The following is a 23884-nucleotide window of genomic DNA, read 5'->3' on the forward strand; positions in this document are numbered from 1 at the left end:
CCTTGGGACTGTCACCTGACGTGCTGAGATTAACTCTGATCCCATTTTCCCTGCCAGCTTGGGACTCCAGAACCCTGCCTTATTGAGCCAGACAAACTAGCCTGCTGTAACCCGGACTCAGGGTCTGGTCCACGCCCCCAAAGCTGCAGGCTTTAACCAAAAATTGCTCAACAGGTTACCCATCTCTGGCACCCAGACACCCGTTCCCAATGGGATCCAAACCCCAAATAAATCTGTTTTACTCTGTATAAAGCTTATACAGGGTAAACTCATAAATTGTCCGCCCTCTATAACACTGATAGAGAGATATGCAGAGCTGTTTGCTCCCCCAGGTATTAATCACTTACTCTGGGTTTACTAATAAACAAAAGTGATTTTATTAAATATAACAAGTAGGATTTAAGTGGTTTCAATTAACAACAGAACAAAATAAGTTACTAAGCAAAATAAAGAAAAAAACATGCACATCTAAGCCTAGTACATTAAGAAACTGTTTACAGGTAAAATCTCACCCTCAGAGATGTGCCAATAAGCTTCTTTCACAGACTAGACTCCTTCCTAGTCTGGGCCCAATCCTTTCCCCGGTACAGTTCTTGTTAGTTCCAGCAGACATCTTAGGTGGAAAACAGGGATGTTTTCATGACTGGCAGCCTCCTTTGTTCTGTTTCACGCCCTTTTATAGCTTTGGCACAAGGCAGGAATCTTTTGTCTCTCTGGGTCCCCACCCCTCCTTCTAAATGTAAAAGCACCAGGTTTAAGATGGATTCCAGTATCAGATGACATGGTCACATGTCCTGTGAGACCCCCAGCCTTCATTCCTCCAGGGCTGGCCTGCAAGCACCCAGGAACGTTTGCAAGTAAACAGACCATTTTTAACCAATTGTCCTAGTCAATGGGAGCCATCAAGATTCTAAACCATCATCAATGGCCCATACCTTGCATAATTACAGTAGGACCTCAGAGTTATACTTTATATTTCTAAGCTTCAGATGCAAGTATCATACATACATACATACAAATAGGATGAACACACTCAGTAGATTATAAGCTTTGTAATGATACATTACAAGAGACCTATTGCCTAAAGCATATTCCAGTTACATCATATTCACACTCATAAGCATATTTCCATAAAACATTATGGAGTGCAACATCACAATTCCCTTAATTTATAAGTTACCACACAGCCTTTTCTAAGCAAGTAGATTTATTTTTCAGATAGCATTATAGAGAAAACATATTAAAATAAAGGAACCTACACTTATGCTACAGAGCCTACTAGAGGTACCCATCAGTCTCATGGGATCCTAGTAGTTCAAGTCCTTCCAATGCTCCCCTGGACAGAAGGTTAAGAATATAAGAACATAAGAACGGCCATACTGGGTCAGACCCAAAGGTCTATTTAGCCCAGTATCATTTCTTCTGACAATGGTTAATGCCAGGTGCCCCAGAGGGAATGAACAGAACAGGCAATCATCAAGTGATCCATCCTCTTTCACCCATTCCCAGCTTCTGGCAAACAGAAGCTAGGGACACCATTACTGCCCATCCTGGCTAATAGCCATTGATGGACCTATCCTCCATTAACTTATCCAGTTCTATTTTGAACCCTGTTATAGTCTTGGCCTTCACAGTATCCTCAAGCAAAGAGTTCCACAGATTCACTGTATATTGTGTGAAAAAAATATTTCCTTTTGTTTGTTTTAAACCTGCTGCCTATTAATTTCAAAAAACCCTAGTTCTTGTGTTATGAGGAGAAAATAACACTTCTTTATTTACTTTCTCCACACCAGTCACGATTGTATAAACCTGTCATATCCCCCCTTAGTCATCTCTTTTCCAAGCTGAAAAGTCCCAGTCTTATTAATCTCTTCTCATATGTCAGCTGTTCCATACCCCTAATTATTTTTGTTGCCCTTTTCTCAATCTTTTCCAATATATCTTTTTTGAGATGGGGCGACAATATCTGCACGTAGTATTCAAGATGTGGGTGTACCATGGATTTATATAGAGGCAATATGATATTTTCTGTCTTATTACCTAGCCTTTTCTTAATGATTTCCAACGCTGTTTGCATTTTTGACTGCCGCTGCACACTGAGTGGATGTTTTCAGAGAACTATCGACTAAGACTCCAAGATTTCTTTCTTGAGTGGTAACAGCTAATTTAGACCCCATCACTTTATATGTATAGTTCTGTCCCTTTGCTGCATTGGACAAAAGCCCCTGCATCAGTTTAAACTCAGTCTATTTTTCCGAAAGCCCCTTCTTTATCTTTGGATCTCTGGTCTGATTTGAACTAAAATATATGTGAGCCTCCCCAGGTGGTGGTACTTCTCTGGAGGTGTCACATTCTATGTGAACTTTCCTAGTCCTCTCCCACCCAATGTGTTTAGTTTTTGGAGGAGCTGCGATAGCTTTCCCACATGGAGTAGAACATTCATACATAATCTATTCTTTTAAATCAATGGACCCCAAAGATACTGTGTGAGGTTGCAATATCTGGCACATCTCTCCCCCAGAGAGGTTATATACAATCCTCACCCACAATAATACATAAACTTAATACAATCAGATCTTTCAAGGACATTGCAGGAAATTGCCATATCTGTCACAGGCACCACTGACAGAAATCCATAAAAAAGTAACAGGAAAGAAAGCTAAGGCCTAGAGAGAAGTAACTATTATACACATTTTAAAGATAGATTTTAGGGGAGTTCAAATAATAATAATAAAACCCCATACAAACCTATATGCTTGACTGCATTTTTGTGGAAAAGTACAGATAATTCTGATCAGAGATAGATTAGGACAGCACAAAGGGAGACATGCATTGTTTAAAGATTATCAGCATGATTTCACAAAAAGAAGACCATACATGACAAACCTGATTGTATTATATGCTCAACCAAAATTCTAAGAATTGACAGGGAGAAGTTGTGGATATAAATTTACCTCTCATAGAAAAACTACAAGAAAACTTTTAATACACAACCATACAAAAGACTACATTCTGCAAGGTCAGCAAGTATTGTGGGAGATGTGAGCTGCTTATAAGGATAAAGAACTGTCTTCAACAATGAAGAAAAAGAGTAGCAATGAGAGGATACACTGAAGAATGGATAGATGTGACAGGTACAATGCTACAAACATCCGAAGTAGGTCCTATTGTGTTCATTTTATATATTTATATATCTGTTGCCAGGAAGAATGGATGCTTAAAAAGATACAAAATATACAGATGGACCAAATCTGGACTAAAGAGAGAAATGTAAAGTCTACACAGAAAAGAACAACCATATTTAGAATAACCTGAAAAAACAAGTGTCTTAGATGCAATTCAAATTGGAAACATTATTATGTATTCCCAAAAATATCCACAATGTGCTAGGAGCTTTTATAGTACAATTGAAATGGAGAAGGTCCACCAAAGAGGAAAACAAAAGTAATTATTACAAATAAATGTAGTTATAGACAAAGAAACTACGTCTCATTTCTTGGAAAAGAGGCAGTGACATATTTGAAGTATACATAATTTGGAAATGATCCTTTCTACTACAACAAGGATGAGCTCCTGTCATGTATTTTATATGAACCTAAGAACCAGAAGAGAAGGTTGCAGCCTAAAGAGAAAGGTATATTTATTATATGGGATAGACCACAGAAGTTAGTACTGTCAAATTGGGCATAAATATTTAAATAATGTAAACAATGTTTTGTTAAAAAAAATAAACCTTTTAAAATAGGTTATTGCTAATTTAGTATGACAGGTTGAATTTACTATAGGTCAAGGATGTGCTGCAAATATTTGAAATAGGAGTGTCCTCATGTCAAGGGTCCATGTCCTGGCAGGGATGGGGTGAAGGACTGAAGAATCTATTCACTTAAATAACATTTTCACAAGGCCATAGATCTGGGAAACAAGAGTATTGAGTTTCATGTGCTGGGAATGTTATTCCTGAAAAACATATACTGACAGTATATTACACATTCCAAGGAAGGAGGCTGGGGTGATAAAATGCTTTTTTAGGCATAATATTTTTTTCCTCCCCCAAGAACATTTCTTGAATATATGTCCCACATTGTCCAATCTGATCTGTTGCAAAAGCAAATCAATGGTTCTTCACACGTATTTTTATTAGCTGGAAAGATCTCTGGCACGCATGTCTTTACACAATCCAGAGGAGTCAAAAATCCATGAGGGGCAGGGAAAATTCACATCCACATTCCCTTCACTTTGCTAGAATAACTTTAATCATAGACCCCTGGAAACTCCTATCACATTCCACTGCCCCATATTAAATGTCTGGTCCTTATCAGTCTCTGTTAGTCTCTTTGTTCCTTTGAAAGGGATTCTCCATCAAGTGTATGAGAAAGTGTGGTGAGAAAAAGAACACAAGAGATACTAACAGTGGTGCATTAAATGGATTAGGATTCTTAGTCCAGGATACCATGAACTACTTTAAAACAAGATTATATTTTACAGATGCATTTTTCAAGAAAATAGGATTTGAAGGCACACAATATGCTACAAGAGCATGAACTGTGGGAACAGTCTTAAAAAGACATTGTATAGAGAGACTGGAATTTGCCAGTCATAAATTTACTTTTTAAAATATTTTGTATGACATTTTCTGAAACTTAAAAACTACCCCAAGTTTCCTGCATATTTAATTCTGAAGTTTACAAATCAGCATAGGTTTGCTTAAAGGTTATTTTGTAAAATGAAATTTACAGATTGGCTGCTTTTGAATATACATGTGCTTCACATCCATTTAAAATAATCTCAGAATATTTCAAAGGACACAATTAAAATTTAGAGAGACTCAGCTTTAAGCATTTATTTATACACACACACACCATCTCCAAGACATTTAGACTACTATAGGCCCAATCGTAATCCCACTGAAGTCTATGGGAGCAGGAAACTAAAGCGTGAGAATGTATGTTAATGTTTTTGCTGTAAACAGGTTTAATCAGCATGAGTTTGGGATAGCTGCTTTACTCCCTTTTGGTTAAACGAGGATTACAGATCTTCCCAAATGAGTACTAAAAAAACCTTTACACCACACCATACTATCGTGGATTTTGTACATGTCACAGGATTGGCAGCTCCAATTTCCAGCAAACAACTCCTCAGGTTACATAGCTGGGAAAGGATCCCATGCTTTCTTCATCCTAGAATGATGAAACCCAAATCAAGAACGAAACCAAACCACCATGTTCTGCCAGCTCCAGTTCCTGACAAACAGGATCCTCTGTGATTGCTCGCCCTCTACTTACCAATAAAATCATTAAGGCTAAAGTGATATTGAGATTGGGACAAAATAATATAGAGCCATATGAATAGAGCAGCACAGCAATATCTCCTGCTGGGCTATAGGGGGAACAGTTCTTGAAGGACTCTCCTTCCCACAAACAATCCCATGTCTAAACCTTAACTTGAGAAGCAGGCTATTTTTTCATGTCTCACCACATCATAACCTAAATCAAAGCCAAAGAAACATACCCTTCCCTTCCCAAAGGGAAGTCCTGCAATCAGGGTGGGGTGTGTGATGGTGGTGGTGGTGGTGGAGGGGATTTTAACAGGCTGCCTCTCCTTTCCTTGGCTGTTCCTGCTGCGGCTGAGAAAGCAGCCGGCTAGGCTGAAGTGACAAGGACAAGCAGCACTTCCTTATATAAAAGGGTTGTCTGGGGGTTAGAATCCATATGAATCCACCTCAAGCAGAATTCATTTACAGTCTGTTCTACACTGGAGACCTTTATACCTCAGCAATACATAGCTGTAAAGAGGTAATTTCTGAATTACTGCTCTTAATTTCCACTAAGTCATAATTGCTATACTCCACAGTATCTGTATGTCGACACATTCTATTCATGCAACAGGAGTTAAAATGACCCAATTCTGCAGATTACGAGCAATGTGCTGTATCAGTTTTTAGATGCAGTGCCAATATTTATGACATAAAATATCCTTTTCTTCTCCTCAAGGCATGAATACCTCTCCTGTTAGTAGGAGGATTGACCCTTGTTGACCCTGTCACATTTTAGAAGCAGAAGAAAATATCCTGCTGGTGAAAACTTGAAATTAACATATAAAAATTATGCAGTTGTAACTAATTCCAAGAAATGATTGCCCAATGATTAAACAAAAGATATGAGGCTAGATTTTACTTAAGTAATTGATTCTTCTTCTGTTTCTGCTGGTCCATTTAATTTTTCAGGAAAATACAGAAGCACATAAGGTCTGTGATAAAGGAATGTTTACAGGTTGTGATACAGCATGGCCAGAGGGCAGCAGCAGGGTGATCCTATTAGGACCCAGGAAGTCGGTGGGCAAAGCCCGCCCACTGCTAAAGGATCCCCCTGCAGCCTAAGAGGGGGATCCACAGGACCTGGAAGCCAAATGATTATGGGGGACAACTAATGAAATAACAGGGACATGAGTGCGGTGAAAGGGTCAAACGAAGGGAAACAGATGGGGACACCAAGCAGAGAACCCCGGACAGCGCCCACTGCTCCTCGAAGGCATCAAGGGAGTCAGTGGACACCACCTAGAGGAACTCTTCCCAGATACATGAATGGACGGAGGGTCGGACACAGGCCTCACAGTCACAGGAGACTCCATCGGCCAACCTCCTCACCCTGGTTTTATAGATGGCCATTTTAGCCAGGGCCAGGAGGAGGTTGACCAGGAGGTCCCGTGACTTTGTGGGGCCATGGATAGGGAGTGCATAAATAAAAAGGTGAGGGGAAAAGTGCAACCAAAATCTTAACAAAATGTCTAAGAGGAGCCAGAATAGGGGCTGCAGTCTGGCACACTCTAAATAAATGTGTGCCAGCGTCTCTCTCATGCTGCAAAAGGGGCAGGTGTCCAGGATAGGGGTAAACCGTGCCAAGTACATGCCCGTGTTCATGGCCCCTTGAAGGAGCCACCAACTCATAAGTCATGTGTTCCAGACCCCTAATCATTTTTGTTGCCCTTCGCTGGACTCTCTCCAATTTATCCACATCCTTCTTGTAGTGTGGGGCCCAAAACTGGACACAGTACTCCAGATGAGGCCTCACCAATGTCGAATAGAGGGGGACGATCACGTCCCTCGATCTGCTCGCTATGCCCCTACTTACACATCCCAAAATGCCATTGGCCTTCTTGGCAACAAGGGCACACTGCTGACTCATATCCAGCTTCTCGTCCACTGTCACCCCTAGGTCCTTTTCCGCAGAACTGCTGCCTAGCCATTCGGTCCCTAGTCTGTAGCTGTGCATTGGTTTCTTCTGTCCTAAGTGCAGGACCCTGCACTTATCCTTATTGAACCTCATCAGATTTCTTTTGGCCCAATCCTCCAATTTGTCTAGGTCCCTCTGTATCCTATCCCTGCCCTCCAACGTATCTACCACTCCTCCCAGTTAAGTATCATCCGCAAATTTGCTGAGAGTGCACTCCACACCATCCTCCAGATCATTTATGAAGATATTGAACAAAACCGGCCCCAGGACCGACCCCTGGGGCACTCCACTTGACACCGGCTGCCAACTATACATGGAGCCATTGATCACTACCCGTTGAGCCCGACAATCTAGCCAACTTTCTACCCACCTTATAGTGCATTCATCCAGCCCATACTTCTTTAACTTGCTGACAAGAATACTGTGGGAGACCGTGTCAAAAGCTTTGCTAAAGTCAAGAAACAATACATCCACTGCTTTCCCTTCATCCACAGAACCAGTAATCTCATCATAGAAGGCGATTAGATTAGTCAGGCATGACCTTCCCTTGGTGAATCCATGCTGACTGTTCCTGATCACTTTCCTCTCATGTAAGTGCTTCAGGATTGATTCTTTGAGGACCTGCTCCATGATTTTTCCGGGGACTGAGGTGAGGCTGACTGGCCTGTAGTTCCCAGGATCCTCCTTCTTCCCTTTTTTAAAGATTGGCACTACATTAGCCTTTTTCCAGTCATCCGGGACTTCCCCCGTTCACCACGAGTTTTCAAAGATAATGGCCAATGGCTCTGCAATCACAGCCACCAATTCTTTTAGCACTCTCGGATACAACTCGTCCGGCCCCATGGACTTGTGCACGTCCAGCTTTTCTAAATAGTCCCTAACCACCTCTTTCTCCACAGAGGGCTGGCCATCTATTCCCCATGTTGTGATGCCCAGCGCAGCAGTCTGGGAGCTGACCTTGTTAGTGAAGACAGAGGCAAAAAAAGCATTGAGTACATTAGATTTTTCCACATCCTCTGTCACTAGGTTGCCTCCCTCATTCATTAAGGGGCCACACTTTCCTTGGCTTTCTTCTTGTTGCCAACATACCTGAAGAAACCCTTCTTGTTACTCTTAATATCTCTCGCTAGCTGCAGCTCCAGGTGCAATTTGGCCCTGCTGATTTCATTCCTACATGCCCGAGCAATATTTTTATACTCTTCCCTCATCATATGTCCAACCTTCCACTTCTTGTAAGCTTCTTTTTTATGTTTAAGATCCGCTAGGATTTCACCGTTAAGCCAAGCTGGTAGCCTGCCATATTTACTATTCTTTCGACACATCGGGATGGTTTGTCCCCATAACCTCAACAGGGATTCCTTGAAATACAGCCAGCTCTCCTGGACTCCTTTCCCCTTCATGTTAGTCCCCCGGGGATCCTACCCATCCGTTCCCTGAGGGAGTCGAAGTCTGCTTTCCTGAAGTCCAGGGTCCGTATCCTGCTGCTTACCTTTCTTCCCTGTGTCAGGATCCTGAACTCAACCAACTCATGGTCACTGCCTCCCAGATTCCCATCCACTTTTGCTTCCCCTACTAATTCTTCCCGGTTTGTGAGCAGCAGGTCAAGAAAAGCTCTCCCCCTAGTTGGCTCCTCTAGCACTTGCACCAGGAAATTGTCCCCTACGCTTTCCAAAAACTTCCTGGATTGTCTATGCACCGCTGTATTGCTCTCCCAGCAGATATCAGGAAAATTAAAGTCACCCATGAGAACCAGGGCGTGTGATCTAGTAGCTTCTGCGAGCTGCTGGAAGAAAGCCTCATCCACCTCATCCCCCTGGTCCGGTGGTCTATAGCAGACTCCCACCACTACATCACTCTTGTTGCTCACACTTCTAAACTTAATCCAGAGACACTCAGGTTTTTCTGCAGTTTCGTACCGGAGCTCTGAGCAGTCATACTGCTCCCTTACATGCAGTGCTACTCCCCCACCTTTTCTGCCCTGCCTGTCCTTCCTGAACAGTTTATAACCATCCATGACAGTACTCCAGTCATGTGAGTTATCCCACCAAGTCTCTGTTATTCCAATCACGTCATAATTCCTTAACATCACCAGGACCTCCAGTTCTCCCTGCTTGTTTCCAAGGCTTTGTGCATTCGTATATAAGCACTTGAGATAACCTGCTGATCGCCCCTCATTCTCAGTATGAGGCAGGAGCCCTCTCCTCACAGACATTCCTGCCTGTGCTTCCTCCTGGTATCCCGCTTTCCCACTTACCTCAGGGCTTTGGTCTCCTTCCCCTGGTGAACCTAGTTTAAAGCCCTCCTCACTAGGTTAGCCAACCTGCTCGCAAAGATGCTCTTCCCTCTCTTTGTAAGGTGGAGCCCATCTCTGCCTAGCACTCCTCCTTCATGGAACACCATCCCATGGTCAAAGAATCCAAAGCCTTCTCTCCGACACCACCTGCGTAGCCATTGTTGACTTCCACGATTCGACGGTCCCTACCCTGGCCTTTTCCTTCCACGGGGAGGATGGACGAGAACACCACTTGCACCTCAAACTCCTTTATCCTTCTTCCCAGAGCCACATAGTCCACAGTGATCCGCTCAAGGTCATTCTTGGCAGTATCATTGGTGCCCACGTGGAGAAGCAGGAAGGGGTAGCGATCCGAGGGCTTGATGAGTCTCGGCAGTCTCTCCGTCACATCGCGAATCTTAGCCCCCGGCAAGCAGCAGACTTCTCGGTTTTCCCGGTCAGGGCGGCAGATAGATGACTCAGTCCCCCGGAGTAGAGAGTCCACAACCACCACCACCCGCCTCCTTCTCTTGGGAGTGGTGGTCATGGAACCCCCCATCTCAGGACAGTGCATCTCATGCCTTCCAACCAGTGGAGTCTCCTTCTGCTTTCTCCCCCCAGACATATCATCTGATCCACTCTCCTCAATGGTATCTGTGGAGAGAACATGAAAGCGGTTAGTTACTATATAAATCAGTGTTACGCCCACAACATGAATACTGCATGTAGTTCCAGTCACCCCATCTCAAAAAGAATATTAGAATTAGAAAAGGTACAGAGAAGTGCAACAGAAATGACTAGGGGGATGGAACAGCTTCCATATGAGGAGAGATTAAAAAGACTGGGAAATCCTCAAAGGGACTTTGATAGAGGTCTATAAAAATCATGACTGGAATGGAGACAGAGAATAAGGAAAAGTTATTTACCCCTTCCCATAATGCAAGAACCAGGGGTCACCCAATGAAATAAATAGGCAGCTGGTTTAAAACAAACAAAAGGAAATACTTCTTCACACAACTCACCATCAACCTGTGGAACTCATTGCCAGGGGATGTTGTGAAGGTGAAAAGTATAACTGGGTTCAAAAAAGAATTAGCTAAGTTCATGGAAGAGGTTCATCAATGGCTATTAGCCAAGATGGGCAGGAATGCAACCCCATGCTCTGGGTATCCCTAAGCCTCTGACTGCCAGAGGCTGGCACTGGATTGTGGAGGATGGATCACTCAATAATTCCTATGTTCTGTTCATTTCCTCTGCCCCAACAGTGGCTGGTACCAGATGCAAGACAGGATCCTGGGCTAGATGGACCTTTGGTCTGACCCAGTATGGCTGTTCTTATGACTCTGTAAACATTTATGTCAATGGGCAATGCATAGTGCTATGGAGGATCAGAGCCTAAATCCATTAGATTTAGTGTAGTACATAGTGCTTAAGAAATACTATGTGCTTTTCAGTTGCAGAAACCACTCACAATGGGCTTTATAGAAGTTCTCTAGTCATGTGCTGGATCCCACAATATGAAAACTTGATAGGAGTCTATGAAAATGGAGACTTTCTTTCCCTCCCCCCCCCACCCCCAGACATTCTGTGAACATTTTGACGACATTTTGTTTGGTCACAACAAACATTTGGGTGGGCCTGCACATCCATTGTGCATGTGTGTAATGATACCATCTTTAATTACACCATAATTTTATACGTTTATAGGATTCTTGCTACACTCAGTGCCCAGGTTGGGACAGTACTGTTAATATGTCCTTTATTTGTGGCCAAATTCTATATGAAGTCAAAATAGTATAAATCTGGATTGAACTGAAATTTGGGTCATTGTAGCCAAAAAACACATTCACATTTAGGCCCTGAGTGGAAATGTCAAATAGCATATAGCAAATAAGATGTGGCACTATATACTGTGGTAACGAAAACAAGATAGGCTAAAAAGAAAAATGAGAGAGGGATTTGATAGATGGATAATACCCTTAGTTCATTCATTCAGTACACAGTATTGAAGCTGTGCACCAAATGAGGCAAGGACCACTTTTTGAACAGGGATGATAAAATACTAAACAGTTGCCTCAGTCACTGTGCACCGTCCAACATGTGCACTAAGGTCCAATCCAGCTTCCATTGAGCTTTGTGGGAGTTAGTTTAGGTATGGAGTGAGACAGGAGTCATACAGAAAAATATACATCATACAGTACGTCATACAGTACATGATCATATAGTTAAAGTCAGTATTGCAAGCCATGCTCATAAGGAGACAAACAAGTTTGCCTAGCAGTCTTAACTTCAGCGTTTCCTCACTTTTGAGTACTTCACTTTGCAGCCTTCAGATTCTTTCTGTAGAATTTGTATTCAAGTTACGTTATATATGCAGTAGAAAATAATGAATAAAGTATGGTATACCACATACTAAGAAGGAAAATTTAATATTTTCCTGTTCATCTTTATCTCACATTATTTCCCTTGCACATAAAATTTCTGAACAAAATACAGTCCAGTTTGAAGGCAATATGCAAGACAAATGTGTAACAAAGCTTATACAGTCCATGCTGCAATATAATCTGTGCAGTTGCTGACACAATATCACCACTCCAGGTTTCATTTATCCCTTGTCAGGAACTATTGATTTGGGATAGGGTAGAAAGTTCTTCTGTATTCAGTGCTAAGCAGCAGTATATCTGAACCGTGTTACACAGTAGAGAAGCAACTCCCTGTCTTAGGAAGTCAGTAACACTTACACTTCAGTGGTAGAGGCTGGTACAGTGTCAGGTTCAGTTTATTAAAACTGCAGTTAAGTAACAACTGAATTTCCAAGGCTTTATGGAAACATAAGGGCAGGCCTAAAGGTCTTCTTATAAGAAGATAATTTCAACTTTTTGTTGTTAAAATTCATGTAGTTTTCACTGCTTCATTTTCTACTCTTTCTTCTGGTTCACAGAACATATAATCTTCCTCAACAGCTGTCTCTGGCAACAAGAGAAAAGCCTGTGCCATGAATGCCTACGGGATATAAAATGGACTAAACTTCCATCTCTTCTGTGGGCTACAAGAGGAAAGAACTGCACTAAGTGGTGTCAGTACTGAGCAGGAAGCAAAAATAAACTAACTCACTTTTTCCCCTGGACCACTGCATCATATCACATGAGGAAAAGGTGAACCGTGCCCTTCCCATTAGATGTACCAGAACAGAAGGTCTTACAGACCCAATTATGTTCAAAGATTTTTGTAGTTCTGAATAGAGAGATCAAGCACAGCACTTGGCAATACACTTGCCATTGTGTATCTAAGTTTTAATCTTATGAAAAAAGCAAAAAAAACCTTACATTAGTTCTGTTTTCAAAGCAATGGAGTAGGCAAAACTGTATCACTCTGAGTCCTGGATGGCCTTATGCTGTATGGAATGCATATTTTGAAATGTTGTGCTTAAATACATATCATCGTCCATATATTGCATGTCTAAGGTCTCTATTAATCAAGAATGTGCTATGCAACACTGACAGTTCTTTGTTATGCTAATTCTTTCTTCCCGGCTATTTCTGGAACATCTGTTATGTGTTGCAAGTACAACATCGACAGACCCCGATGGGCAGAATCGAACCTGGGTTCTCTGGAGCTTACTGCATGAGCCTCTACTGCATGAGCTAAAAGCCAAGTGCCTCTTAGCTAAGGCTTTAGAGCAGCCTCATTTAACTCTCTCTAAGTGGTCTCAGTGCAACTAGATGGGACCCAGGAAGTGTGTGGGTTACACAATGATAGAGCCAAGTACCCCATCATACATAGTCACACGAGAGGGCAACCCTCGATTTTACTATCTGTTAAAACATTTTGCTGCATCCATGCATGATATCAACAGAGGCCTCTTTGCTAATGCAAGCAAAGAGCCCATAAGTTAATTCGTTCGCAGTGCCCATAAAACATTCTGGGCCTAAGCATTGTGTGGGAGTACTATATACTGCATGGTGTTCCCTAAGATTTTTACATGGAATATAGGAAAGAAGAAATTAGTATAACTTGGTTAGCTCTGGGTAACAGAAGCCTAACAAGAACATTCTACAGCAGGGATCGGCAACCTTTGGCGCTGGGCTGGTTTGTTTACCTGCCACATCTGCAGGTTCAGCTGATCACAGCTCCCACTGGCCACGGTTCGCTGCTCCAGGCCAATGGGGGCTGTGGGAAGTGGCTGTGGGAAGTGGCTGTTCAGCCTGTGCCACTTCCCACAGCCCCCATTGGCCTGGAGCGACGAACCGTGGCCAGCGGTAGTCACGATCGGCCGAAACTGCGGACTCGGCAGGTAAACAAACTGGCCCGCCCAGCTAGGGAGATTACCCTGGCGGGCTGTGTGCCAAAGGTTGCTGATCCTTGTTCTATAGTAAGGAATACTACAAGCAGTAAATGACAGAGTATTAACAATCAGGATACTTCTAGACAACGGTGCACACTTCTCCTCCACTTGAAGAACACAAACCCAAAGCAGGAGTGTAAAGGAGAAAGGAATGGAGGGGCAACAGTCAGCCAGCATACAGCAAAGAAGAGATGCATTATAGAAGTTTGTGTTTCATTCACATGAAAGTCAAACCAGAGACAGGAAGATAATTTTAAGCTCACTCAAGGGGTTGAAGAAAATATATTTTTTATTACAGGAGTGCCTCAGGGCCCCATGGTACTAGGCATTGTACTGAGATATAGTACACAAACTGGAAATCTTAATTCAAAACAAAACCAGCAGGTGGACAATACTGTTAAGAGGGGGCTGGGGATGGAAGGGAGGATAGGATAAGATAACAGTAATGAGTGTTTATTTTCAACCAGTAGAGGACAGGGATAGCTTTGTGATCAAATGAGACTCTGCCAGCCTGTGAACGATCACAAAAGAACTATTACTTGTCTAACATGAAGATTCTGACACAGAAGGCAACCACAGCAAGGAAATGCAATGTTAACGCATGGATACTACCCTTTACTTATGTAAATACATATTTATGGATTTTATTTCCCTTCAGTCACTGTCTCCAGTTTACATTTGCACAAGGAGTCCTTAGGAGAACTGAAAGGCATTGAACAAAATCCATATAAAAAGAAATAGGCTTAAATATTTAAAATTACACCTTTAGCTGCACATGCTCTCAGATCAGCTTGAAAAACAGGTATGAATTCTGGGGGCTTACTCCAATCACATTCAAGAATTCATAGGATAGGCACCATAGTGAAGGGCCTGCTAGAAATCCATTAGATTAGATATAAAGCTGTATTAATGGCCAAATCCTCTGTCCAGTGCCTAGGTCAAGTAGTCAGGCTGCATAATGGGCAGATGAGCAGTGGATTAAATGGAAGAATTCCTTCCTCCCAGGCTGCAAACATGCTTCCTGGGAGACACTGCAGCCTAATGAAGTCCATTATGCAGCCTTCATCACCAGCTCATTTCCGGAGAGTGGTAAGGAACAAGGATCTGCAAATGGTCTCTCTACTGTTGTGGAAGGCTTGCTCTGAGGTCCCAGGCTACAGAAGAGGACACAGTCCTACACTGAATCTGGAAGTGTACCTCAGTGGAAACATTTTAATTCCACTGGCAAGGGGCCCTTTCTGGGTCTAAAGGAAGGGCCTTCATTTGGCCCAGAAAATGCACAGTGAGGTTGTTAATTAAACAAATCACAGAATGACACAAATTTGTAAAGCTCTTTCTCTCTCTGTACAAGAAAAAAAATGCCATTTTCAGCTTTTAATTACAAGGCTTATCACTGACAAATGAATAATAGACGAAGTCAATGACAGCATCTCTCATTCTGGATGATTTGGCCTGCTATCTAAGGTTAATCCCTGATAAACTGGCCAATATATGGCTGAAGGTTACCAACTATCTGGCGATTTTGCGTGATTTAAACAAAATGTGTGTTAGAATCCTCAGGTAGTTGTTTTACAACAAACTGTAGAACTTTTCCAAAAATACTCAGTGAAATGTTTCCAGAAATCAATACAATATTAAAAATTGATTTTTTTTTATATACACACATACACATATACACACACAAGCACACCTTGCACACCAGTGCCAATCATCATAATAATTATTTTAAATGATTTTGTTAATGTCTTTTGTCTGTGAGTGAACATCAGCTACAAGTATAGGATATTTAGGGCTTCTTGGGAGATTCTGAGACTCACCATGCAAGATACAGCTCAGTAGGATCACAGCATCACAATTATGAACCTGTGTTTGAAGTGGAGATGACACTTCCATTCTAAACTATTTTTCAGTGCAACTTTCTAAAACAACTTTTTTTGTGCTTTAAACTTCTTCTGATTCTTCTCATTCCCTAAAAGCAAAGAATTTTGGAAAACTTCCTCAAATTCCATTCAGCAGCTTTGGAGTTATTCATATGTGAAGATATCTTTTGTCAGTAAAGAAATTTTCTAAGTCACTTTCTGGGAGCAGATAATTCAGAAATGCATTTCCTTTAAAACTTCTATCTTGGTATGTATAGAATCTGGAGTGAGCATTTTGCTTTGTTTAAAAGAACAGTTTGCTTTTGAAATAAAAGTTATGAAATACTTTAAAATAGCAGAGTTAGCATGTCCTACTGTATTGCACAATCATAGAAACCCAATTTTGAATTGGCTTGCTTTTGTTCAATTAAAATCTCAGTAAGTACTGCATATAGTTTTTTTTTTCCCCTTCAAAATTATGTAAATTCACTTGATTGGAAACATTCTTCCAAGCATTTCCCCCCTTAATTTTAATCAGTACCATATTTACTGATAAATGCATGAAGTCTCGGGTGAAGCAATGCTTAGGGCACCATCTTGGAGTGTAAGTTCAGAAGGAGGGAAAGCAGCACCAGCAAAGGAAAATGGGAAAAAAAGAGGACTTGGAGTTGTGACTTGCTGGCATTTAGTTGCAGCAGCCATGCCAGACAACCTAGAGGAAGGGATGTAACTCTGCAGACTTGTTGTGCATTTCTGAACTATTAAACGAGACTCTTAGTAAAATCTTCATCAAGAGGCATGAGAAAACCACAAAGGCTACTCCCCACCCCCCTTAATTACAAAGAGAAAACCAATAGGTGGTCTGATTTTTATAATTATTTTTTTAAATAAATAAATCCAGTCTAGAGACCCTTTTACATAATTTAAGCCTGAAGGGTTTTTTTGTTTTAATTTTGAAAACTTGTTTAGAATGGAAATACTGACAAAACCTTAACTCTGGCATGGGAAGTAAAACGCTGCAATAAAACGGATATCCATAACCACTGATCTACTGTGATCTCTTTTGTAAATATGTATTTGGGACTTTTTAAAATGAATTGAATACTATTATTTAGTTTTATTGTGATTCATATTTCTATTAACATACATTTTGAAGCAAAAAACATCAGGTACAATATCAGATTTGGTGTGTTAATGCAATTTCTTTTTGTGAAAAAAGCAAAAAGCGTATGCTTTATTTGGAAAGACAATGTAAAAGAAGAGAATGTTTGCTGAAGTTTTCATTTTTTCAGCTCATGAGTTTCATTGCTTGAGCTCAATGGAAACAAAACTCGGAACGTAAAAAGAGGAAGCAAAAAGCTGTCTGAGTGAGTGTCATAGAATCATAGACTTTAAGGTCAGAAGGGACCATTATGATCATCTAGTCTGACCTCCTGCACAATGCAGGCCACGGAATCTCACCCACCAACTCCTGTAACAAACCCCTAACTTATGTCTGAGCTACTAAAGTCCTCAAATCATGGTTTAAAGACTTCAAGGTGCAGAGACTCCTACAGTAAGTGACCTGTGGCCCATGCTGCAGAAGAAGGCGAAAAACTGCCAGGGCCTCTGCCAATCTTCCCTGGGGGAAAAATGTCTAATCCTTTTTTGAATCATCCTAAACTCTTGGCCTCAGTGATACCTTGTGGCAGTGAGTTCCACGGAAAACTAGGTTTGGTGTAAAAATATGTTTCTTTTTATCAGTTGCACATTGGTTGGCTATCAGCCTTATGTGACATCCCCTTGTTCTTGTGCTATGACACAAGGTGAACAGGAACATCCAACATACCTTCCCTATCCCTGTAATTATTTTGTATACCTCCTGTGTGCCCTCTTCTTTCTAACCTAAACAGTCCTCATCCTTCTTAATCTCTCCTCTCCTCAGTCTCTCACTGAATGGGGCAGGGTCCTATGGAAAAAACAGCATGTGATCATGTAATTACAGACACTATTATAATACAGATGCACAAGAGGGACGAATTAATGGAAGGGTAAACACCTTTAAAATCTGTCCTGGACAGAGGAAAAACCCTTTCATCTATAAAGGGTTAAGAAGCTAGGATAACCTCACTGGCACCTGACAAAAATGACCAATGAGGAGACAAGATACTTTCAAAGCTGGACGGGGGGGAGGGGGAAACAAAGGGTTCTCTCTGTCTGTGTGTTGCTTTTGCTGGGACCAGAGCAGGAATGCAGGTCAGAACTCCTGTAAAGATTTAATAAGCAATCTAGTTACATGTGTTAGATTCTGTTTTGTTTAAATAGCTGATAAAATAAGTTGTGCTGAATGGAATGTATATTCCTGTTTGTGTCTTTTTGTAACTTAAGGTTTAGCCTAGAGGGATTCTCTATGTTTTGAATCTGATTACTCTGTAAGGTATTTACCATCCTGATTTTACAGAGGTGATTCTTTTACTTTTTCTTTAGTTAAAATTCTTCTTTTAAGAACCCGATTGCTTTTTCATTTTTCTTAATATCCAAGGGTTTGGGTCTGTGTTCACCTATGCACATTGGTGAGGATTTTTATCAAGCCTTCCCCAGGAAAGGGGGTGTAGGGCTTGGGGGGATTTTGGAGGGAAAGACATTTCCAAGTGGGCTCTTTCCCTGTTATATTTGTTAGACGCTTGGTGTTGGCAGCAATAAGGTCCAGGGACAAAAGGTAAAATAGTTTGTACCTTGGGGAAGTTTTAACCTAAGCTGGTAAAAATAAGCTTAGGGGGTTTTCATGCAGGTCCCCACATCTGTACCCTAGAGTTCAGAGTGGGGAAGGAACCTTGACAGTGAGCATATTCTGTTTATAAATGGAACCTGTGTTAAAATAGTTGAAGATTATATAAGTGGAAAAGCTAATAGACCAATCCTGGCTGCCATTTATATCTACCTGGATCAACAACAACAAAAAAGAATCACTGTCCAATGCAGGATGTGTGCCACCTCAATTGTGGCTCCTGGAAAGCTTCTACAGTGAAGGGCTTCTATTGATTCTTAGTGTATATCTACCCTGCAAGAAAAAACCAGCAGCACTGATTCTCAGAACCTCTGTCAGTTGACTTGGGCTAGTGGGGTTTGGGCTTCAGGGCTACAAATTTCAGCGTAGACATTTGGGCTGGAGCCTGGGATCCATTGCGGTGTTTCAGATGCTGGGCTCTAGCCCATGCCTGAACATCTAGAGTGCAATTTTGAGCCCCACAGTTTGAGACCCACGAGCCTGATTCAGGTAAGTTGGTCTAGCTGTGATGCTGCAAGTCTTAGTGTAGCCATACCCTTTGTGAGTGGAGGTGAAATGGGACATTCTGGGCAGAACATAGGTCAGGAGATACATATATTAGAACATTCACATACTGGCCTATTCCTGGTGGCATTAATTTGAAGAAGGGGTTGTGTGTTGGGCTATGGTCAGTCAAAATTCAGATTCACAACAAGCTGCTCCTGTAGTGTTAATGTGCAATTTTTTTCAGGCCACAAACAAAGATTAACAGAAATTGGATGAATCTATTTCCATTTGTGTCATTCAATCTGTGGCATCAGTTCCAATGTGCTTTCCATAACATCCTGATTTTACTTGCCTTTTAATGGCTAGGCATAGTGAATTTGGCTTCGGTCAGCAGGTCCTTTTAAGAACATTAGGGCAATAACCTATATTCACAGACAAATCACAAAGGGAGGATATGGACATGAAGTCCAGAGTGGTAAGTATAGGGGAGGTAAATTGCATATGAACAAGAGGCTTCGCCAATCTGTTCCAAAAACAGGCCATATAAGCTTTAGCTGGTCAAAACTTACCTTCTTTGGGTTTGGTTTTATTTCCAAGGTAACTCAAAATTAAGCATACAAATCCAAGCCTTCTCCCCAAGTTTGGTTGTTCTATGGTCCTTCTGCAATGATTGTCTGGCCTACCGTCAACCCACTCCTTTCTCTTTAGGGAACGACTCTCACCTCCCTAATATCAAGGTACGATAATGAGCCACCTGCCTCAGTGAGTCCACAGAATGAACATAGACTCATAGATATTAAGGTCAGAAGGGACCATTATGATCATCTAGTCCGACCTCCTGCACAATGCAGGCCACAGAATCTCACCCACCCACTCCTGCAATAAAACTCTCACCTATGTCTGAGCTACTGAAGTCCTAAAATCATGGCTTAAAGACTTCAACATCAACATTTTCCAGCAGAATCAACACCTCCCAGCAGGGTGAGGTGTTTCAGGCAAATGCTGCCATCCTATTCTACCAAGTCATGGAAATATTCATTCTTTATTATGTCAATTGAGGAGTATTTATAAAAACACATGTAACTAGAATACTACATACAGTGCAACATTGGTTAACAAAATGAGTTGCAAAGTCGATTTTATGTAGGGGAATTCATGTTCTTTAAGGACCCTGGGACAATGTGGTGGCTAAAAGAGAACATCAGACAGATGTTCTGAACTTTCTCACTTTAAGAAGCTGCTATCAAACCAAAGGAACATCATGAAAAGGATAGGATACAGTAAACAGGGAGGCTTTGTTGCACGAAGAACCACTAATGCAACTGACTACAGATTACAACTGACTTTTTCAGTGTAAACGACTATATACATAAAGGATTTCCGTTCATTTATACAAAAATATAAATAATTTAATATGCAATAATTAAACACAGGAAAATTGAAGTAAAATAAAAAGAGAATTGTGCTCTGTATAGAGAAGACTGGAATTGTAAATACCTTCCCTGACCTGCTATTAGTTAATGGCAATAAATGAGCATGTGTTTGAAGGAAACAAATGAATCACTTCTACTGACCAAACTTTGAATTTTAGAAGAGTGTTTACAAATTAAAAAAAACCAAAACAACTTTTCTTTATTGTACAGTGGAAAAATATTGATGGGATTTGGATTTTCATTATAAATACTTTGGTAAGGCAGTCAGGAGGGTTTTCTGCCTCTGGGCACAAATCAGCTCGAACCCAGAACACCTAGGAGGTTTGTAATGCCTGGAGATGGGCAGGTCCTTAAAAGGGCACATCTCTGCTCGGTGTAGGGTGGCACTTTGAAGGAGCAGGGCTGCAAATTAGAGCTCTCAGGAAGCAGGGACTGCTGACTAGGGAAACAGCTTGAGAGCCTGGGGTGCCAGTTCTTTGCTCTTCCCCACCCCCAGCTTCCCAAAGGCAAAGGACTCTGCCTTTTGTGAGCTGCAGAAGTATACTGACCCTTTTTTTGGTTTACTTTATTGCCCCCACAGCTTTTAAGAGTGCAGATGCCCTGGACAGCACAGCCCCAGACTGTGAAAAAAGGGCATTTCTCATCCTCTCCTCAAGGTAGTGCTAGGGAGGTATATCCTTCTAGAAAACCATATGGATAACCACCATATACTTCCAGCAAAGTGTATTAGCTGTTTGATGTGGAAATTCCGTAAGAACCACTTTTTGAAGAAAATTATTTCAACGTGAATTTCATTGTGGTGTGCTGGGCATTGTTTATTTTATTTAGATTAAAATACCCAGCATGATGCCTATCCACTCCTCTAGGTGTCTTGAGATTTGTTTAAACTTATGGTCAAAATAACCTCCCAAAACCGTAACAGTGTTTGCACACAACATTGAATTAAATTTCTGAGACAGTAATCTGAAGCTGCAAAAATATACCCCACTCAAAATGCCATTCCCTTAGCCTTCCCCCAAAGCTCTAGCATAGAGGTGCTTTTTTTGCAGCATACCTTGAAGGTCAACTAATTCTAGCTATTTTTGACCAGTAGTCTAATCTGGATCTGATAAAGGTATTGCAAGATCTGTGTTCAAAATAAAAGGTCTGCAATCTCCTAGCCAGGCACAGTTGATCCAAGTTCTCATGGGTCTCTACTGTAATATGATCATATAAAACCACCCATAGATCTAAAGCCACCCATAAATTGCAAACTCAGGGGACCCAGGATGGATGAACCCCCTTAATCAAAGGGACTCATGCCATTTTCTTTGACTAAGGGACTAATGCCATCTTCAAACCAACGTATTGAGATTAAGATTATTTTGTTTTCACCGATTTGTGCCCTAATCCCAACCAGACATTGGAAAAGGTGTCTCAAATAGAGACAAAGCTGGGTATCTACCCATAATGAAAATGCAACACCTTATGCATAATTAAAAACCCCTCAATGATCCCATAATTCACTTGGAGTGTGAGGGATGACAGAATGTTACTCTGGCACACCTCATACTCTAGAGCCATTGGGGAAATGAAGCAATGTCCCACAGTTACCTCTTGTGATCTCTGAACAAAAAGAAGAAAGCCACTGAAGGGCAGTCCTATCTACTTTGAATAAGGTCCTCAGACATGTCCAGATTATCTGATTATCAATCACATTGAACAAAGCGAATAGATCCAATGATTAATACTGCTTTAAAATTTCCTGTTGAAACTGTTGAAGAGAAAATGGGGGGTTAATGCTTTTTTCTTTTTTTGCAAAAAGTACCCTGCTTTTCAGGGAAAACTTTGATTTTCCATTGAAAACAATGAAACCTCTGAAAGCCAAAAAGTTTTTCATTTTTTTGCCCAAAGATGGAAGAATTTTGGGCAAAACACAAAATAGTTTGACTCAGATATGCTGCAGGAGTGCCTCATGGGAGTTGCACAATGATTGTATCATATTCTTAGTCTCCTCCATGGGTTGACCTCCTCAACTGGATTTTTTCCCCCTTGTAGCACCACAGCCATGGGACTGCCCTAAAGCACTTCCTTCCCTCCCCAAGGACGATGTACATGGTGTATCATGGGAGATGTAGAGTAACCATGGAACCTGGCCTGTAGAGGAGAATGAGAGTATGAGGCAGCTGAGGCAATGAGGTAGAATTTCAGATGAAAAATATTTTGGTTTTCAAATGAGATTTTGTTTTTTTCAATTTTTCATTAAAAAGTGAAGATTCACCAAGGGGTGGCGGGGAGAGGAGAGGAACTATATTTTCTGTTCTAACAATATTGACGAACATTTGATCTTTATCAAACAATGCTGTTTCTACATCAAAAATAGGTCTGTAATTCAGACTGACCATAGTCAAGATGTGCAGAGGCACCTAGATACTGCGAGGTTAGTCTTGTCACAGCCTTCTCAACAATCTTAATAATATAGGGAGATATGGCTAGGAGATAAAAATTAGCCAGATAATCAATGTCAAGCAATGTTTTCTTCAGTAAAGGCCACAAAAATGATTCCTGCAAAGCAAATGGCAGTCTGTCCTTCCTAAGAAAGGTGCTAACAATCTCTATTGACACTGGACCTGGTACTTCCACACTAGCCTTCAACAGGCAGGAAGTGCATAACTCCAAAGCTGAGGTTCTGGCAAAAAGCTCTAACACCACCATTACATGAGCAAAACACAGGCTAAATTACTAGCAGGGAATGTTTACCATATGTTCCCCCCCAAATCTTGCTCTGCACCTTGACCTGAGACTGACTGATTTGATCCACACAGCAAGAAGTTTCTATTGCACTTCAGTTTGGTTTCTGCACTAGAAACTTAGACAATCTGGAAGTTTTCCCCATTGGCACTTGAAGGATAAAAGTCATGGCCAAAAAGCATCATTATAGTTCAATTTAATACCCTTTGGACATTCTGATAAAAATCCAGGTTGAGTCTGGATAACAGCGCATTTGTCATACCAACAAAAGGGAGTTAGATATTGATTTAAAGGATTTGGAGTGGGTTGGGTGACTTATTCTTCATCCAACTAACTGATTGATATTGTTAAGACATGCTGTATGTTTCTGTAATGGCAAAAGGATTTATAAAATATGCATTTTTAGTTGTTAACGTGGACCTGGATAACTTTAAGTTTAAGGGTCTGATCCAGTTCCCACTGAAATGAATGAAAGACTTAATTGATTCAGTGGGAATTGGATTGGGTCTTAAAGATCCCATCTTAAAGCCATGTAAAGTCAACAGGTGATTTGCATGTATAAGATTGAAGAATTTGACCTCATATTCTTAAATATTATCCTTAAGGCTACTTTAAGGTCTAAGAAGAAAATCCTTCCCTCATCCTGCACTCTGTCTGCCACAGAGAGAAACAGCATCAGTGGCCCCAGTGTTAAGAGCAGCATAGAGGAAACCAATTGCAGAGCATAAGAAGAACTTTATTGAATCTACAAATTAATTAACGA

The 23884-nt window shown here is 41.2% G+C and overlaps 1 long non-coding RNA gene across 8 annotated transcripts in view; it reads left to right on the top strand.

The window, feature by feature from the left end:
• The window catches only part of LOC125644402 (uncharacterized), a 356210-nt gene that overhangs the window by 30458 nt on the left and 301868 nt on the right, over positions 1–23884 (top strand). The gene's annotated exons all lie outside the window — the stretch shown is intronic.

This window comes from Caretta caretta, chromosome 1 (genome assembly GCF_965140235.1).
Source record: "Caretta caretta isolate rCarCar2 chromosome 1, rCarCar1.hap1, whole genome shotgun sequence".
Taxonomy (NCBI): domain Eukaryota; kingdom Metazoa; phylum Chordata; order Testudines; family Cheloniidae; genus Caretta; species Caretta caretta.